We start from the raw sequence: 8,325 nt of genomic DNA on the forward strand, positions 1-8,325 counted from the left end.
ATTACTTGAACTCATGTGCCAACTCATGGAACATAAGGAGTAATTTCAGCCCACTAGAGCAACCAGCAGCAAGGAATCACATATCTGCAAGCTGGACTAAGACAAAAATAAAGCAAAACGTGGAACAGGAAAATCAAAACTTACCTTGTCCTGAAGATGACAGACGCAGAGAGCAGAGGTGAAAAGACACGCTGATTACATTGATAGCCGGCGAGGAAATGACAAAAAAGCCAGGTTAAATAGGAAACTCCCATAACCTGATGGAACAGGTGGAGACCAGAGACCGCAGAGAACACAAGTCACCCAGTACCATCAGTAACCACCAGAGGGAGCCCAAAAACAGAACTCACAACAGTACCCCCCCCCTTGAGGAGGGGTCACCGAACCCTCACGAGAACCACCAGGGCGACCAGGATGAGCCCTATGAAAAGCACGGACCAAATCGGCAGCATGAACATCAGAGGCAATCACCCAAGAATTATCCTCCTGACCATAACCCTTCCACTTGACCAAATACTGGAGTTTCCGTCTGGAAACACGAGAATCCAATATCTTCTCCACAACATACTCCAATTCACCCTCCACCAGCACCGGAGCAGGAGGCTCAAGCGAAGGAACAACAGGTACCTCATACTTCCGCAACAACGACCGATGGAACACATTATGAATAGCAAATGATGCCGGAAGATCCAAACGAAACGACACAGGGTTAAGAATTTCCAAGATCCTATAGGGACCGATGAACCTAGGCTTGAACTTAGGAGAAGAGACCTTCATAGGAACAAAACGAGAAGACAACCACACCAAGTCCCCAACAAGAAGTCGAGGACCCACGCGGCGACGGCGATTAGCAAACTGCTGAGCCCTCTCCTGGGATAACTTCAAATTGTCCACCACATGACTCCAAATCCGATGCAACCTATCCACCACCATGTCCACTCCAGGACAATCAGAAGGCTCCACCTGACCAGAGGAAAAACGAGGATGAAACCCCGAATTACAAAAGAAAGGAGAAACCAAGGTAGCAGAACTAGCCCGATTATTAAGGGCAAACTCGGCAAGCGGCAAAAAGGAAACCCAGTCATCTTGATCAGCAGAAACAAAACACCTTAAATAAGTTTCTAAAGTCTGATTAGTTCGTTCCGTCTGGCCATTCGTCTGGGGATGGAATGCAGACGAAAAGGACAAATCAATGCCCATCTTAGCACAGAACGTCCGCCAAAATCTAGACACAAACTGGGATCCCCTGTCAGAAACGATGTTCTCCGGAATGCCATGCAAACGGACCACGTTTTGAAAAAGCAGAGGGACCAACTCAGAGGAGGAAGGTAACTTAGGCAAGGGTACCAGATGAACCATCTTAGAAAAGCGGTCACACACAACCAATATGACGGACATTTTTTGAGAGACAGGGAGATCCGAAATAAAGTCCATGGAAATGTGCGTCCAAGGTCTCTTCGGGATAGGCAAAGGTGACAACAATCCTCTGGCCCGAGAACAGCAAGGCTTAGCCCGAGCGCAAACTCCACAAGACTGCACGAAAGAACGCACATCCCTCGACAAGGAAGGCCACCAAAAAGACCTGGCCACCAAGTCTCTAGTACCAAATATTCCAGGATGACCTGCCAACACAGAAGAATGGACCTCGGAGATGACTCTACTGGTCCAATTATCCGGAACAAACAGTCTTTCCGGCGGACAACGATCAGGTTTATCCGCCTGAAACTCCTGCAAAGCACGTCGCAAGTCTGGGGAGACAGCCGACAAAATCACCCCATCCCTAAGGATACCAGTGGGCTCCGAATTTCCAGGGGAGTCAGGCACAAAACTCCTAGAAAGAGCATCCGCCTTCACATTCTTTGAACCTGGCAGGTACGAAACCACAAAATTGAAACGGGAGAAAAACAGTGACCAACGAGCCTGTCTAGGATTCAGACGCTTGGCAGACTCAAGGTACATCAGATTTTTGTGATCAGTCAAGACCACCACACGATGTATAGCACCCTCAAGCCAATGACGCCACTCCTCAAATGCCCACTTCATGGCCAAAAGCTCCCGATTACCAACATCATAATTCCGTTCAGCGGGCGAAAATTTTCTAGAAAAGAACGCACATGGCTTCCTCACTGAGCCATCGGAGCTTCTCTGTGACAAAACCGCCCCCGCTCCGATCTCGGAAGCATCAACCTCAACCTGAAAAGGAAGCGACGTATCTGGCTGACGCAACACAGGAGCCGAAGAAAACCGGCGCTTAAGTTCCTGAAAGGCCTCCACAGCCGCAGGAGACCAATTAGCAACATCAGCACCCTTCTTAGTCAAATCCGTCAAAGGCTTAACAACACTAGAAAAATTAGTTATGAAGCGACGATAAAAATTAGCAAAGCCTAAAAACTTCTGCAGACTCTTAAGAGATGTAGGCTGCGTCCAGTCACAAATAGCCTGAACCTTGACAGGATCCATCTCAATAGTAGAAGGGGAAAAAATATACCCCAAAAAAGAAATCTTCTGGACTCCAAAGAGACATTTAGAACCTTTTACAAACAAAGAATTGGCCCGCAGAACCTGAAACACCTTCCTGACTTGCTGAACATGAGACTCCCAGTCATCAGAAAAAAACAAAACATCATCCAAATACACGATAATAAATTTATCCAGATATTCACGGAAAATATCGTGCATAAAAGACTGGAAGACAGAAGGAGCATTAGAAAGTCCAAAAGGCATCACCAAATACTCGAAATGGCCCTCAGGCGTATCAAATGCGGTTTTCCACTCATCACCCTGCCTTATCCGCACAAGATTATACGCACCCCGAAGATCAATCTTAGTGAACCATTTAGCCCCCTTAATGCGAGCGAACAAATCAGTCAACAATGGCAAAGGATACTGATATTTGACTGTAATCTTATTCAAAAGACGATAATCTATGCAAGGCCTCAAGGAACCATCTTTTTTGGCCACAAAAAAAAAACCTGCTCCCAAAGGGGACGAAGATGGACGGATATGTCCCTTTTCCAAGGACTCCTTAACATAATTCCGCATAGCAGTATGCTCTGGCACTGACAGATTGAACAAACGACCTTTAGGGAATTTACTGCCAGGAATCAAATCTATAGCACAATCGCAATCCCTGTGAGGAGGAAGCGAACTGAGCTTAGGCTCCTCAAAAACCTCCCGATAATCAGACAGAAATACCGGAACCTCAGAAGGAGTAGATGAAGCGATAGAAATCGGAGATGCATCATCATGAACCCCCTGACATCCCCAGCTTAACACAGACATTGTTTTCCAGTCCAGGACTGGGTTATGAGTTTGTAACCATGGCAGACCAAGCACTAAAACATCATGTAAATTATACAGTACCAGGAAGCGAATCACCTCCTGATGAACGGGAGTCATACGCATGGTCACTTGTGTCCAGTACTGAGGTTTATTCATAGCCAAAGGTGTAGAGTCAATTCCTTTCAAAGGAATAGGAACTTCCAGAGGTTCCAGACTAAACCCACAGCAATTGGCAAATGACCAATCCATAAGACTCAGGGCAGCGCCTGAATCCACATAGGCATCGACGGAAATGGATGATAATGAACAAATCAGCGTCACAGACAGAATGAACTTAGACTGTAAAGTACCAATGGCAACAGGCTTATCAACCTTTTTTGTGCGTTTAGAGCATGCTGATATAACATGAGCTGAATCACCACAATAAAAACACAATCCATTTTTCCGCCTATAATTTTGCCGTTCACTTCTGGACTGAATTCTATCACATTGCATTATCTCAGGTGCCTGTTCAGAAGACACCGCCAAATGGTGCACAGGTTTGCGCTCCCGTAAACGCCGATCAATCTGAATAGCCATAGTCATGGACTCATTCAGACCTGTAGGCGCCGGGAACCCCACCATAACATCTTTAATGGCCTCAGAAAGGCCATCTCTGAATTTTGCAGCCAGAGCGCACTCATTCCACTGAGTAAGCACCGACCATTTCCGAAATTTCTGACAATATATTTCTGCTTCATCTTGCCCCTGAGAGAGAGCCAATAAAGCTTTTTCAGCCTGAATCTCTAGGCTAGGTTCCTCATAGAGCAAACCCAATGCCAGAAAAAACGCATCCACATTGAGCAACGCAGGATCCCCTGGTGCCAATGCAAATGCCCAATTCTGAGGGTCACCCCGCAGGAAAGATATAACAATCTTGACCTGCTGAGCAGGGTCTCCAAAGGAGCGAGATTTAAAGGAAAGAAACAACTTGCAATTGTTCCTAAAATTCAGAAAACTAGATCTATCTCCAGAAAAAAACTCTGGAATAGGAATTCTAGGTTCCGACATAGGCGTATGTACAACAAAATCTTGTATATTTAGAACCTTAGCAGCAAGATTATTCAGGCTGGAAGCCAAACTCTGGACGTCCATGATAAACAGCTGAGGTCAGAGCCATTCAAAGATTAAGAGGAGGAAAGAAGCAGCCAAGCTGCAATTAAGGCTAGGCAGCAAACAGACTACTTTTCCTCCTACTTCAGCCAAAACGATGACCAATTTTTTTCTTTTGGCCAGCTATACTGTCATGATCCCAATGGCAGGGGATCACAAAAGGACAAGCACAAAAACAAAACAAGCTCTAGGGTGATGGAACCTGAGCTGACCGCGATCCTGAACATAAACACACAACTAGCAGTAGCCGGGGAACGTGCCTACGATGATTCCTAGACGTCTCGTGCCAGCCGAAGGATTAACTTCCCCTATCAGAAGAAACACAGACCTCACTTGCCTCCAGAGAAACACCCCACAGAAATAGCAGCCCCCCACATGTAATAACGGTGAAATGAGAGGAAAGCACATACGTAGTTATGATAATAGAATCAGCAAAAATGAGGCCCGCTAAAGCTAGATAGCAGAGGATACAAAAGTGAACTGCGCGGTCAGCGAAAAACCTTTCAAAAAACCATCCTGAAATTACTTGAACTCATGTGCCAACTCATGGAACATGAGGAGTAATTTCAGCCCACTAGAGGAACCAGCAGCAAGGAATCACATATCTGCAAGCTGGACTAAGACAAAAATAAAGCAAAACGTGGAACAGGAAAATCAAAACTTACCTTGTCCTGAAGATAACAGACGCAGGGAGCAGAGGTGAAAAGACACGCTGATTACATTGATAGCCGGCGAGGAAATGACAAAAAAGCCAGGTTAAATAGGAAACTCCCATAACCTGATGGAACAGGTGGAGACCAGAGACCGCAGAGAACACAAGTCACCCAGTACCATCAGTAACCACCAGAGGGAGCCCAAAAACAGAACTCACAACAGGGCAGGCTCCCTTCAATTTCAGTTCATTTGCCTGCGTGGCGTTTGCAGGTCACGTTGCCGGCTACACAGCAGGGGAACAGCTGGCGTTGCTGAACCCCACTGACACATTGGCGGGTGTTTATCTCTGTGCAGCTAGCACTTCCGGGCCCAAAACTAGCGGTGTTAGAGCCCAGGGTCAGCAGGAGGAGGAGAGGAGTAGAGTGTAGGCCGAAGCCTGCAATGGTGGCAGCTTTTGGTCAGTTGTGCCAGCGTGGCTTGTGCTGGACACGATGCCGGCTACACAGCAGGGGAACAACTGGCGTTGCTGAACCCCACAAACACATTGGCTGGTGTTTTTCTCTGTGCAGCTAGCACTTCCAGGCTACAACTGGCGGTGTTATGAGCCCAGGGTCAGCAGGAGGAGGAGAGGAGTAGAGTGTAGGCCGAAGCCTGCACTGGTGGCAGCTTTTGGTATTTTGTGCCAGCGTGGCTTGTGCTGGACACGATGCCCGCTACACAGCAGGGGAACAGCTGGCGGTGCTGAACCCCCATAAACACATTGGCTGGTGTTTTTCTCTGTGCAGCTAGCACTTCCGGGCAAAAACTAGCGGTGTTAGAGCCCAGGGTCAGCAGGAGGAGGAGAGGAGCAGAGTGTAGGCCGAAGCCTAGTTGAACCAATTTCAAAGGAAACATTTAACCCCCCCCTCAGGTGTTGCAAGGTACAAGAGCCACACCTTGTGCATCATTAATGCTGCACAAGTAAAAGGTTGCTCTATTAATTTTGTGCCTTGCACACGCTGAATAAAACACGTACACTATTTAGCCCATTATACTGTCAAACAGTAGTGGAGGCGTGACTTGTCTTTTTAAGGAGACGCAGCACAGGTGTCCAAAAAAAGTAAGACATCAAGGGGCGTTGTTTCGAGCAGGGCAGACGCACAGGCGCAGCCAGCTAACCAATGATGTCAAAAGACGGGCAGCGCTACCAAGGGTGGTGCTGCGTATCATTATAAAGGAAAGTCACACATCTGGGACAGTGGAATGGTCTCAATGAGACACATTTAGTACGTGTTTAATTAAACGTGGGCAAGGAGACAAAGTCAGCCACCTTGTACAAATGCAGCAGTACTGCTGTACAAGGTGGCTGTTATAAATAGAAACACCTGGGGGTGGGGGGCAGGCTCCCTTCAATTTCAGTACATGTGCCTGCGTGGCGTTTGCAGGTCACGTTGCCGGCTACACAGCAGGGGAACAGCTGGCGGTGCTGAACCCCACTAACACATTGGCTGGTGTTTTTCTCTGTGCGGCTAGCACTTCCAGGCTACAACTGGCTGTGTTATGAGCCCAGGGTCAGCAGGAGGCGGAGAGGAGTAGAGTGTAGGCCGAAGCCTGCACTGGTGGCAGCTTTTGGTCAGTTGTGCCAGCGTGGCTTGTGCTGGACACGATGCCGGCTACACAGCAGGGGAACAACTGGCGGTGCTGAACCCCACTAACACATTGGCAGGTGTTTTTCTCTGTGCAGCTAGCACTACCGGGCAAAAACTAGCGTTGTTAGAGCCCAGGGTCAGCAGGAGGAGGAGAGGAGTAGAGTGTAGGCCGAAGCCTGCACTGGTGGCAGCTTTTGGTCAGTTGTGCCAGCGTGGCTTGTGCTGGACACGATGCCGGCTACACAGCAGGGGAACAGCTGGCGGTGCTGAACCCCACTAACACATTGGCAGGTGTTTTTCTCTGTGCAGCTAGCACTTCCGGGCAAAAACTAGCGTTGTTAGAGCCCAGGGTCAGCAGGAGGAGGAGAGGAGCAGAGTGTAGGCCGAAGCCTAGTTGAACCAATTTCAAAAGTTACCTTTAACCCCCCGTCAGGTGTTGCAAGGTACAAGAGCCACACCTTGTGCAGCATTAATGCTGCACAAGGAAAAGGTTGCTCTATTAATTTAGCTCCTTGCACACGCTGAATAAAACACGTACACTATTTAGCCCATTATACTGTCAAACAATAGTGGAGGCGTGACTTGTCTTTTTAAGGAGACGCAGCACAGGTGTCAAAATTTACACCTAGATGCTGGGCGCAGATTCCTGAGCGTTGTTATTTGGTGTACAGGAGTCTGCGCTATTGTGATCCCTTGGCCATGCGCTGTGAGCGCTGCCTGTCTTCTGACCTCATTTCATGTTGGCCGGTGCGGTTAGCAATGGCCATGAATCACAGACCCGCAGTGTGTTTTCAAAAAATCACACTGCGTGGCTGGGATTCGTGGCCTTGTGCAGTAAATATGTTTGCCGCTCACACATGTCCTTACACCTGCTTCAGACTGGGCGGCCTCAGCTGATCCCTTATCGCCTACCACGAGCATGAGGCCGCACAGTCTGAAGAAGGCGGAAGGAGATGAGTTAAGACAGGCGAACATATGCACTGCACATGCCCATCAATCACACCCTCGCAGCCAAAATATATGACACAACGAGGGGGGTTGTGTCGGGCAGGGCGGACGCACAGGCACAGGCAGCCAACCAATGATGTCAGAAGACGGGCAGCGCTAACAAGGGGGGTGCTGCGTGTCATTAAAAAGGAAAGTCAGACCTCTGGGACATTGTAATGGTCTGTAATGAGACACATTTTGTACGTGTTTAATTCAACGTGGTCAAGGAGAAAAAATCAGCCACCTTGTACAAATGCAGCAGTACTGCTGTACTAGGTGGCTGTTATACATAGAAACACCTGGGGGGGTGGGGCCAGGTTCCCTTTAATTTCAGTTCAGGTGCCTGCATGGCGTTTGCAGGACACGTTGGCAGCTACACAGCAGGGGAACAGCTGGCGGTGCTGAACCCCACTGACACATTGACTGGTGTTTTTCTCTGTGCAGCTAGCACGTCCGGGCAAAAACTGGCGGTGTTAGAGCCCAGGGTCAGCATGAGGAGGAGGAGAGGAGCAAAGTGTAGGCCGAAGCCTGCACTGTTGGCAGCTTTTGGTATGTTGTGCCAGCGTGGCTTGTGCTGGACACGATGCCGGCTACACAGCAGGGGAACAGCTGGCGGTGCTGA

The sequence above is a fragment of the Ranitomeya imitator genome, chromosome 1, assembly GCF_032444005.1.
Source record: "Ranitomeya imitator isolate aRanImi1 chromosome 1, aRanImi1.pri, whole genome shotgun sequence".
Taxonomy (NCBI): Eukaryota; Metazoa; Chordata; class Amphibia; order Anura; family Dendrobatidae; genus Ranitomeya; species Ranitomeya imitator.